We start from the raw sequence: 12404 nt of genomic DNA on the forward strand, positions 1-12404 counted from the left end.
GAAGCATTTTTCATGTTAGTTAAACTGATAGTTTTAGACTTATGGTCAGGAAATCTGTAGGATTTGGGGCAAATTATGAATTACAAATTACGAATGAAGTATCAGGGTGAATCAAAACTCAAAAAATTTTTGTTGATTTTAGTCTTGGGTCACCATTTGGATTAGGGTTAAGGTTTAGGTTTCTGGCTACAGTTAGGGTTAGGGAAATGGAACCTTTAGAGTCAAACGGAAAATAAATTTTGAAATACAAGGTGAGTAAAAGGGTGAATGTGAAATACAGTATTGCTATTAATATTAGGATTTGGGTATAATTAGTGTTAGCACGAGTACTTTTGTTGGGGACAGGGTTAGAATAGGAAAAGGGTAAATATGGGTTAAAAGGCCAACCGATTTTTATCAAGTATCTGTTGAGTCAAAGGTAGGATGAAAGATAACTGGTGTATTTGTGTTACTTTTAACATTGGCGATAATTAGCATTAATGGACTGGAATTGGCACACACACACAAAAATTGTCTGCATACTCATGTTTATTAAAGCATTGCTCTTAAGAGCCAAATTGAAGAACCAGCAGAGCTGCTCAATAACACCTGAAGAGCTGAAGAGCTCTTCAGCTGAAGAGCTGAGGGACAGTGCCCAGGTCCAGAGTTCAAGCCCCACAACCGACAAAAAAAAAAAAAAAAAAGAAAAAGAAAAAGAAAATATGGTACCAGGGAAAATGGGTACCAGCAGAAACATGGACAACTAATGAAGACAGATGAAGAGGGCAAATGTGATCTGGTAGAAGTAGTTGGCATGTTGGAGAATAGAAAAATAAACCCTGTTGAAATTGTTTTAATTAGGAGGAGTGCATTAAGAGTGAGATATCATGTTATATTGTATTCATGTCATAAAGAAACTCCCATTCTACAACTACAACTAATACATGCTAATTTTTCCTTTTTTCTTTTGTTTCTTTTTGGTCGTGGGGCTTGAACTCTGGGCCTGGGCACTGTCCCTCAGCTCTTCAGATCAAGGCTAGCGCTCTACCACTTGAGCCACAGCACCACTTCCGGTTTTCTAGTGGTTTATTGGTGATAAGAGTCTAACAGAGTTTCCTGTCGGGGCTGGCTTTGAGCCACGATCCTCAGAGCTCAGCCTCCTGAGTAGCTAGGATTACAGGTGTTAGCCACCAATGCCTGGCGCCCAGCTTAATTTTTAAAAAGATTATGTTCCTTCTCTTGTGACAACTCTACTATGGCTTTCAGCTTATTCAAAGTAAAAGTCAAAATCCTTAAAGCAATCCAGTTCTGACAAAATTCCAGAGAAAATATAGGGTTAGACACATGCTTTATCTAGAGATGCAATTCTTTCCTAATTCTTCTAGTAAATTTATGATTATTTATTTATTTATTTTTGCTAGTACTGGGGCTTGATCCTCAGATCTCAGCCTGTTGAGTACCTAAGATTACAGGCCTAAGCTGCCAGAGATTGGTTTACCAAAAACCAAATGTGAGGTGAAGATGAACAGTTCAGTGGTAGAGAACTTGTCTAGCAAGCTGAGTTTTTGAATTTGATCTCTGGCACCTGTTACACCTTGATCACTTTATGGCTTTTCCTACATATTCATGCTTCATTTTCCCCCACTGAGTAAGATTTTTTTTTTGAGTTGTGGGGCTTGAACTGGGCCTGGGCGCTGTCCCTCAGCTTTTTTTTTTTTGCCAGTTGTGGGGGCTGAACTCTAGGCCTGGGCGCTGTCCCTCAGCTCTTCAGCTCAAGGCTAATGCCCTCTGAGTAAGAATTTTTGAGAACAAATATTCTTTTAATTCAGTTATGAATCTTCCATGTATCTAATTCCAGCAGAAATCTCAATTAACACAGAAAGCTTGGGATTGGATTACCTGGGTTTCAACAGGTTGGATGTCAAAACTGGAGAGACATTTATTCATTTATTTATTTATTTTTATTTTTGGGTCCGGTCCGTGGAGCCTGAACTCTGGGCCTGGGCACTGTCCTTCAGCTCTTCAGCTCAAGGCTAGCACTCTCCACTTGAGCTACAGTACCACTTCAGGCTTTTTTCTTTTTGCTTAATGTGGTGCTGAGGAATTGAACCCAGGTCCTCATGCATGCAAGGCAAGCGCTCTACCACTGAGCCACCTTCCCAGCCCCTGGCGAGACATTTAAAAGTCCTCTTTCAGCCTCTTCATTTATATGTGAAAAGTGAGGCCTAGAGAGCGTGCGACTTTTATCAGTTTGCTGACCTGGGAACAGAAGTTAGGCATCCAAATATCCAAACATGACGGCTGCCTGCTCAGTATCTGTGTGTCCTTCGCAGTTCAAAGCTTTGGGTGACTCTGCTTTGGCAGAATCCTTAACGTTGAGCAACCACCCTCTTAGGGACCCTCGTAGAGACCCTAGGTGTAGCAGGGTTCCCATTTTAAAGGCAAGGTTGCAGGTTGTAGGAGTTGTTCAGCGGTGGGAGAGGAATTAGTTACGTCACCGTCAGCTCCTCCCATTGGTCCCGGCGGGTGGGGCGCAGCGTGTTGACGTCAGACGCCCAAGGGGGCGGGGCGGCGAGGAGAAGGAGGAGGGAAGTAGGACCTCAACATGGCGACCGTAGTACTGGCGGCGGCTACGGTGACGGCCTGGCCTGGGGCTGGTAGAATTGGAAGAGTGGGCGTTCGCTCTCCCTAGGGGCTTCTGGAACTCCGCGGGGACAGAGCCTCGGAGGCCGTCCAGCGCCAGTACCTTTCAGCTTTGGGGACGGCAACGGCGTTGAGGTGAGGGGGCTTCTCTTTGGGCCGGGGGGGGGGGAGAGGGGCGGAGTTGGGGAAGGGGCCGGTACCGGTAACCGTGAGGGAGGCCACGGGGTGGGGGGAAGGGGCTCGAGGCCCCGCGGGATGGAAGGAGCCGGGAGGTGGGAGGGAGGCGGGGGCCTGACCGACTTGGGGAGGATTCTGGGAAAAGGGTCAGCGTGACGGGACAGAGTTCAAGGGACGGAGGGCACAGGGGAGGAGGGAAGATGAGTTGGGCTTGAGAGAAGTAATAGCACTCTCAGAGACCGGCGCCTCGGACACCTATCCCGTGGAGCGAGCGAGGGGGCCGGGGTCCGCCGCCCCGGGCTCTGTGGTGAAGCTGAGGGCTGGGAATCGAGGGTGAGCTTGGGTAGTGCAGGATAGATGTAGCTCAGGGAGAAAGGTTGGAGAATAGACGAGGGTGGGGTGAGATCTCTTTGGGGCTCTCCTTGGCATTGTCGGACTTTATCTAGGTATGTATATCTTTCCTCCTTTTTTTGTTTGCTTCCTGGGTGGAGACTTGTCTGGACTGCCCACCTGAGCCTCAGAAACAGCCCCAAATCTTTCTTGAGAAGTCACTTACAGATCATTTACTTGATTTATATCAGTGATCTCTTACCCGTATATTGTTTCCAGACTGCACAAAAATAGATTTTATGTTAAACTAGAATAAAAATTTGAGACACTTGAAACACTTCTAGTTCCCGGAGGAGGGGATGTTGCAAACCAGATTTGGTAATTTGCTGATTAAATATGTTCTGATCTCACAGACCTAGTATTTAATTTATTTTTTATTCACTTCCTATTGTTTGAGCATTTGGATACACATAATGGGTGCTTCCTGTTGAATATTGTCAGATTTGGTAGTGGGAAAAATAAGGGATTTAGTGTCTAGTGATAGTGCTTTCTAGTTAATATCCCAACTATTAAACTGAAAGTTTTTGTGTAGTATTATGGCATATAGTATTTTTGTATGCCATTATAGCAAATTACATGAAATATACAAAGTTTAAAAGGTAGACATGTATATTATGTGGAAATTTTTTTTGTCGTTCATCTCGTACATTCATCTTGTTATTAAATGCCTACTGTGTGTTCCATTTAGTCATTGTAATTATGGAAATAGGGAAATTAATGTTTCTGTGGTGAGTATATCATTATACAGCAGATAACTTATTAACTTTTCATTGGAAAAAAGTGTTAAGTTGGAAGTGAAGGCAGAGGAAGAAAATTAAAATATGTGAATATAAATTTTTTTCTTTATTTTTCTTTTTTGGTAGGTCAGGGGCTTGAACTTAGGACCTAAGGTGCTGTTCCTGAGCTTTTTTTTTGCTCAAGACAAGGGCTCTATGAACCACAGTTTTCATTTCTGGTTTTCTGGTGGTTAATTGGAGATAAGTTTCACAAATTTTCTTGTCTGGGCTGGCTTTGAACGATGATCCTCAGATCTCAGCCTCCTGAGTAGCTAGGATTATAGACATGAGAGACCAGCACTTGGCATCTTGATAAGACTCCCTACCACGTCATGGTATATTATATCTGTATCTGATTTTTTTCATTTTATTTTGAAGACAAAATAAATAATAAGGTGTATAGACAGATGTCATCATTGGTTGTCAATGCACGGATTTTTGGTTGGCAAGTGTCTCTTTATTATGGCTTTTTTTTTTTTTTTCAGTTGTGGTGCTTGAGCTCAGGACCTGGGCTCTATATCTGAGCTCTTTTGCTCAAGGCTAGTAGTGCTTTATCACTTTGAGCCACACTGCCACTTCCAGTTTTCTGGTAGTTAATTGGAGATAAGAATCTCACAGGGGCTGGGAAGGTGGCTCAGTGGTAGAGTGTTTGCCTTGCATGCTCGAGGCCCTGGGTTCGATTCCTCAGCACCACATAAGCAAAAAGAAAAAAGCCGGAAGTGGCGCTGTGGCTCAAGTGGTAGAGCACTAGCCTTGAGCTGAAGAGCTGAGGGACAGCGCCCAGGCCCAGAGTTCAGGCCCCACGACTGGACCCCAAAAAAAAAAAAAAAAAAAAGAATCTCACAGGCTTTCTGCCTTGGCGGGCTCTGAACCATGATCCTCAATTCTCAGACTCCTGAGTAGCTAAGATTACAGGCATGAGCCACTAACACCTGGCTTCAGTCCTCTTGCCTGTTATTTAAAATGAGGAACACTGGTTTTTAATTTGGTGACTGAATTTTTAAAACACTCTCACAGCTTTATAGTCATTACTCCTCTTTCTGTTATATTGAGATTATTCAACTGAGTTGTGGGGCTTGAACTCTGGGCTTAGACTCTGTCCCTCAGCTCTTCAGCTCAAGGAGAGCATTCTACCACTTGAGCCACAGCGCCACTTCCGGTTTTCGAGTGGTTTATTGGAGATAAGAGTCTGAGACTTTCCTGCCTGGGCTGGCTTTGAACCGTGATCCTCAGATCTCAGCCTCCTGAGTAGCTAGGATTACAGGTGTGAGCCACTGGCTCGCAGCTTGTAGATCGTTTTAAGCATAAAGTTTCCCTCCATCAGGTAGAAAACATTATTGTTCATTTATCATTAAAATCAATTGGATTGTGTCTTTTTTACAGTCTTTCTTAAGAAATAAATTGTTTACAACATTGAATAAGGTTTTTTTCCTCCCACTGGCCTCTAACTTGCTTCAGCTTCCTGAATGCTGGGATAAATCATCTTTTTCTTAGAATCAAAAATCCCCTTGGGGGTTGGTGGTATTGGTCAGTTGGTAGAGTACCATCCAATGAGCAAAGCATCAGGTACTGAGTTCAAGTTAAGTCTACGACCTGAAAAAGAAGAGAAAAATACCTTCAGGTGAAAAGAAGCTTAGAAAACATCTGGATTTTATTTCTCATACCGTATATAAATTCCTACTCTGTACTGCAAAAACAAGTAGAGATATTTTATTTTTGAGAACTTCTTATAGGAGAAGTGCTTTGTGTTAGAAAAAACAAGTAGTGCATTGCTTTTTTTTTTTTTTGTCGTGGGGCTTGAACTCTGGGCTTGGGCGCTGTCCCTGCGCTCTTCAGTTCAAGGCCAGTGCTCTACCGCTTGAGCCACAGCGCCACTTCTGGTTTTCTAATGGTTTATTGGAGATAAGACTCTCATGGACTTTCTTGCCCTGGCTGGCTTTGAACTATGATCCTCAGATTCATCCTCCTGAGTAGCTAGGATTACAAGCATGAGCCACCGGTGCCCAGCGTGCATTGTTTTTTGAACCACTAATGTGCAATTTATGTACTATTAGGAAATGATTTGAATATAAGTAATATTTTCTTGTGATTTGGAAGTTAAATTTCAGGCTTTAGATATCTTTTTTTTTTTTTTGGTTGGTTGTACATATTGTACTCAGGGCCTAGGTGCTGTCCTTGAGCTCTTGCTCAAGGCTAGCGCTCTATCACTTTGAGCCACAGCACCACTTTCAGTTTTTGAGTAGTTAATTGGAGGTAAGAGTCTCATGGGAACTTTTCTCTCTGGGCTGGCTTCAAACTATGATCCTCAGATCTCATCCTCCTGAGTAGCTAGGATTATAGGCATGAGCCAAAAGCACTAGTCAAGCTTTAAGTGAAGTAGTGGCATTGTGGCTCAAGTGGTAAAGTGCTTGCCTTGAACTGAAGAGCTGAGGGACAGAGTTCAAGCCTCATGACTGACCAAAAATACAACAAAAAGAAGCCGTGAGCTAGTGGATCATGCCTGTAATCCTAGCTACTCAAGTGGCTGAGATCTGAGGATCTCAGTTCAAAGCCAGCCCTGGCAGGAAACTCCATGAGACTCTTATCTCCAATTAACCACCAGAAAACTGGAATTGATGCTGTGGCTCAAGTGGTGGAGTGCTAGCCTTGAGCTGAAGAGCTGAGGGACAGCACCCAGGCTGAGTTCAAGCCCCAAGACTGACCAAAAAAAAAAAAAAAAGTGAGGGCTGGTGGCATATAGCTTATAGTAGAGTGCTAGCATGCAGTAGGCCCTGGGTTGAATTGCTAGCTCATGAAAAAGGTGAATGGAACAAGATTTATTGAAAATACCATCACTGTGTATGTACTAGTAAGCCAGGAATTTTTTTTTTTTTTTTATTGGTCGTGGAGCTTGAACTCTGGGTCTGAGTGCTGTCCCTCAGCTCTTTAACTCAATGCTAGAGCTCTACTACTTGAGCCACAACATCAATTCCCGTTTTCTGGTGGTTTATTGGAAATAAGAGTTTCACAGACTTTCTTGCCTGGGCTGGCTTTGAACCGAGATCCTCAGATCTCAGCCTCCTGAGTAGCTAGGATTACAGGCATGAGCCACCAACACCCGGCTGAGCCAAGAGTATTAAGCACTATTTTATCCTTACCATTTGAGTAAGTAGGTTGGTTTTGATATGTATGCTTACGTGTTTGGGCAGGGTGGGGTGGAGGCCAGGTCCTGGGCACTGTTCTGAAATTTTTTTGCTTAAGGCTAACACTTTGCCAGTTAATTGGAGAGGAGATGAGAGTTTCATGGACTTTTCTGGGCTAGCTTCAAATCTTGATCCTCAGTTTTCAGCCTCCTGAATAGCTAGAATTACAAGGCCAGAGCCACCAGTTTGCCTTGATAGGCATGCTTTTTATGTATTGAGGAAACAGGATTAGAGAAGGGCATTAACTGATAGAAGCTTTCAAATGGCAGAATCTGAATCTGAATTCAGATATGTCCAATGTGAATGCTCATGTTGCATCTTAAACTATTTTGTCCCTCTTATGTAGTCATAACGTCAAAGGGCTGGTTCCAATTTCTTTTTTTTTGTCGGTTGTGGGGCTTGAACTCTGGGCCTGGGCGCTGTCCCTCAGCACTTCAGCTCAAGGCGAGCGCTCTACCACTTGAGCTACAGCGCCACTTCCGGTTTTCTGGTGGTTTATTGAAGTCTCAAGGTCTCCTGCCCGGGCTGGCTTTGAACCATGATCCTCAGATCTCAGCCTCCTGAGTAGCTAGGATTACAGGCGTGAGCCACCAGCGCCCGGCACTGGTTCCAATTTCTATGAAATATAAGTTACTATTTTCAAAATAATGACATTGTTCTCAATGAAGTAGAGTGTAACTGGGATGAAAATTACTTACTGAAATTTATTTTTTATCAAAGGTTTAGCCAAATATGGTGTCCTCTATTCTAGGAGGAAATAAATACCTAAATATTTTGTACTTCACAAAATGAACAGGATATTTTTTTTTTGTTTTGTTTTTTTTTTGGGTCTGGTCGTGGGGCCTGAACTCTGGGCCTGGGCGCTGTCCGTCAGCTCTTCAGTTCAAGATTAGCACTCTACCACTTGAGCCACAGCGCCACTTGCGGCTTTTTTCTTTTTGCTTATATGGTGCTGAGGAATTGAACCCAGGGCCTCAGGCATGCAAGGCAAGCGCTCTACCACTGAGCCACCTTCCCAGCCCCGAACAGGATATTTTTTAAAAAGAGGATAAACTGGGTGAGAGACTAAGTTTTCTTTTTTCTTTTTTTGTATTGCTGAGTTAAATTGGACCTAGTTCTCTAAGGACCAAAATTTGTATTTGGCAGTAATTTGCTGTGTATTCAGAACTGGCTTGGTCATTGTCAGTTTCTTATTCTTACCAAATACTTCCAGTGTTTGAGTCATTGGTTCTTGGCAAATGTAAATCATGTGGTTACTGAGTCAAGAGCCAGCAGTGTCTGTTTTGTTTGCTCCACTTCCTCCCCAACACTTGATATTATGAGCCTTTTTCCCCCCTTAATTTGATGAGTTAAAAATGGTATCTGCTATGTTTTTTAGTACTTCCTGAAACTGAGCATGTTTTTCTTCTGTTTATTGACATGTATACTTCAGTGAAATGTGTGCTCATTTTTCACCTAACTTTATTTGAATTTTCTCTCTTCACCATGAATCCCATGTATATACATATATGTGTATATATATATATATATATATATATAAACTATTTTAAAATTAGGATACATCTATAGCATGAGGGGGGTTGCGTGGTGATATCTTCATACTGTACTTTGAAAAAATTCACCTAAGAATTGTTCATAAATTTTTGGCATCAGTTTTCATGTTATGGGTTGCAAACAGCCTCTTTCACCCTTTGATTTTTTTGTAATCTCTGTGCCTTTTGGATAGATAAGCTCCTAATTATAATTGCTTTTTTTAGTCTTTTATAGTTTTTTTTTTTTTTTTTTTGGGTCCAGTCGTGGAGCCTGAACTCTGGGCCTGGGCGCTGTCCCTCAGCTCTTCAGCTCAAGGCTAGCGCTCTACTACTTGAGCCACAGCGCCACTTCCAGCTTTTTTCTTTTTGCTTATGTGGTGCTGAGGAATCAAACCCAGGGCCTCAGGCATGCAAGGCAAGTGCTCTACCACTGAGCCACCTTCCTAGCCCCTATAGTTTGTTTTTTTTAGGTATCATTTTAGAATTTTTTTGCTTGTAGGTATAATATGTTTTCCCTTCCTCCCTTTCTACTTCCTTCTCTTACTTCTTTTATTCCCCCCCACCCCTTGGGGGGGGCGGGTGGTCGTGGTGGTGGTGGTGGTGGTGGTGGTGGTGGTGGTGGTGGTGGTGGTGGTGGTGGTGGTGTGTGTGTGTGTGTGATTGAACTCAGGGCTTGGAGCATACTTGGTAAGCATCTGCCTTTGATCTACATCATCCATTTGTAAGCTATTCTAACACATTCAGTAGTATATTTATTTATAATGTGCTATTTCCAAATCTGCTATTTTTGGAGTTGTAAAACTAGAGTGTTTTTGTTGTATTTTTTTTTTTGTCGGCTGTGGGGCTTGAACTCAGGGCTTGGGCACTATCCCTCAGCTCTTCAGCTCAAGGTGAGCGCTCTACCTCTTGAGAGCCACAGGCATGAGCCACTGGTGCCCGGCTTCCTTTAAGTCTTATATAAAATAAAAAGTACAATACTGATGTTTATATTTGACTGCCCTTTTTTTCCTCCCCCTTCCAGGGCTTTGCACATTATAATATAATATATATTATATAATATATGCATAATATGTAATATATATATTGTATATAACATAATATGTAATATTATATATAATATATTATATATAACATAAATGAGCACTATACTACTGAAGCCACACTCCCTGCCCATAACTTTTTACTCTTTTGTTGTTGTTGGTTTGGTGCTAGTCCAGGGGCTTGAGAACTCAAGGCCTGGCACTGTCCTTGAAGTTTGTTTTTTTGCTCAAGAGTAGTGCTCTACCACTTGAAGCACAGTTCTACTTCCAGCTTTTTGATGGTTAATTGGAGGTAAGCTTCTCTTTCTCTCTCTCTCCCTCCCTTCCTCTCCCTCTTTCTCCCCCCCCTTCTCCCTCTCCTTTTCCCTCTCTCTCTCTTTTTTTCAGTCCTGGCTTGAACTCAGGGCCTGGGCATTGTCCCTGAGCTTCTTTTGTTCAAGGTTAGCACTCTACCATTTGAGCCATGATTCAATTTCTCTTCTGTGTAAGTTAGGTTTGGAGCCTTACTAGTTTCCTTTCATGGTACATGCTTTCCTCCAGTATGATAATTTCTCCTTATATTCTGTGCATTTGTGGAAATGAAATGAATACTTCTAGTCATCTTTTTTTTTGGTTCTGGAGCTTAAACTCAGGGCTTTGTTTTTGCTAGACAGGCACCCTACTGCTATGCCATGTTTTTAACTGTACCTCCTTAGTCTTTACAGCTTCATTTTGCTAGGGAAATAACTTTCACAGTTACCTTAGGTTGGGTTCTAGACTACTTAGCAATTAGTGTCTGTGGGCTGCTGGTAGTGTTAACTGCTGGAATCTGGTTGAATCCAGCTGCGCTCTGTACTTTGAGGTTGGGTGGAGTGTCTGGCTGGATTCTAAAGTAAGGTAGGTCTACTTGACTGGACTTTACACTCAGGACTACTGGATGCTTTCTGTGAAGGGGAGGGTGAAGGCTGGGCTCTGCAATCATGTGGGCTACACATGCCCTATAGTTGGGTGGAGTCAGTGGCTGCAGTTTCTGCCTGGGTGGGACTGTTGGCAGTCTTCACATTGGGTGGGGTTGCTTGCTGGCTCCTGTTCTGGTGAGTTTGAACTTGGGCTGTGTGATTGGGTGGGGTTACAGATTATATACTCTGTGATCTGACATGACTACACACAGTGCTTTGAAAGTTGTGAATGTTGGAGGATTTTGGATCTTCCAATTAGGGATGTTCAACTGGTTAAGTCTATCTGAGACCCCCAAATCCAAAGAAATCAGAAATCTGAAACACTTAGGATCCCAAGAATTTCAGGAAAGAGTATTCAACCTGTACTGTGGTTAGTTTGTGAAAACTAAGCAATATTAAGCAATATTGGTATATTTGTACTGACTGAACTCTAGACTTTTGATTTCTTCAGTTTCTATACTAATGGCCTTTTTTTTTTCTGTTTCAGAAGTGAATTTTGGACAAATTGTGTTTCACTTTTATGTTGTTTTACTTTCTACTGGTTTTTCAAAATCTGAAATTTTTTTTTTTTGTCAGTCACTGGGCTTGAACTCTGGGCCTGAACGCTGTTCTTCAGCTCTTCAGCTCAAGGCAAGTGTTCTACCACTTGAGTCACTGTGCCACTTCTGGTTTTCGTTTTTTTTTTTTGGGTCCGGTCATGTGGCCTGAACTCTGGGCCTGGGCGCTGTCCCTCAGCTCTTCAGCTCAAGGCTAGCGCTCTACCACTTGAGCCACAGCGCCACTTCCGGCTTTTTTTTCTTTTGGCTTATGTGGTGCTGAGGAATCGAACCCAGGGCCTCAGGCATGCAAGGCAAGTGCTCAACCACTGAGCCAACTTCCCAGCCTGCACTTCTGGTTTTCTGAGTGGTTTATTGGAGATAAGAGTCTTACAGACTTTCCTGCCCCGGCTGACTTTGAACCACGATCCTCAGATCTCAGCCTCCTAAATAGGTAGGATTATAGGTGTGAGCCACTGGCGCCCTGCCAAAATCTGAAACTTTTGTGTAAAACTGGTCAGATACTTTGTAGAATGTTCTTCAATTTTTATCTGATTTTTTTTTTTTCATATTTAGATTGAGGTTTTGAATTGTGGAGAAAAATACCTAGAAGCAAAGATTTTTTTGTCATCATATCATGTTTTTTTTTTTTTTGTCAGGCATGGGGCTTGAAATCTGGGCCTGGGTGCTGTCCCTGAGCTCTTCAGCCCAAGATGAGTGCCCTACCACTTGAGCCACAGCGCCACTCCAGGTTTTCTGGTGGATTATTGGAGATAAGTCTCTCAGACTTTCCTGCCTGAGGTGGCTTTGAAACTCAATCCTCAGATCTCAGCCTCCTGAGTAGCTAGAATTATAGGCATGAGTCACCAGTGCCCAGGTATTTCATGTTATTAATATGTATTTATGTATATTTATTTTATACTTTGGTTATAAATTTTTTTTAATACTTTTGTTTCATAAATCGTTTCTCTTTGGCCATTGGGAATTGTTTCTTATTGGTCCTAGCCTTAACCATGAGAATAGGGCTAGAGCTTTTAAAAGTATTATTTTTCTATTAGTCCAATCTTGATTACTTTGTATGTTAGCAGGAGACTTCATTTCTTGTCTGTTAATAACTGAGGGTGCTTTTTTAGTGCTATTGCCAATTTATTTTTAGAGATTGGGATTGAGATAAGGAGATGTTTGATTTGCCAGTTTGTAGATTTTAGAAT

The 12404-nt window shown here is 42.4% G+C and overlaps 1 protein-coding gene across 4 annotated transcripts in view; it reads left to right on the forward strand.

The window, feature by feature from the left end:
- Positions 1 to 2554: 2554 nt before the first annotated feature.
- Positions 2555 to 12404, forward strand: part of Ubap1 (ubiquitin associated protein 1) — a 45425-nt gene continuing 35575 nt past the window's right edge. For 3 of the 4 annotated variants that reach the window (XM_042696212.1, XM_042696215.1, XM_042696216.1), the window contains exon 1: positions 2555 to 2757. The gene's annotated coding sequence lies outside the window, so the exon portion shown is untranslated. Of the gene's footprint in view, positions 2758 to 3108; positions 3133 to 12404 lie in introns of those variants that run through there. The other variant, XM_042696214.1, reaches the window with a different exon arrangement.

This window comes from Dipodomys spectabilis, unplaced genomic scaffold, assembly GCF_019054845.1.
Source record: "Dipodomys spectabilis isolate Male_0828 unplaced genomic scaffold, ASM1905484v1 ptg000006l, whole genome shotgun sequence".
Classification (NCBI taxonomy): domain Eukaryota; kingdom Metazoa; phylum Chordata; class Mammalia; order Rodentia; family Heteromyidae; genus Dipodomys; species Dipodomys spectabilis.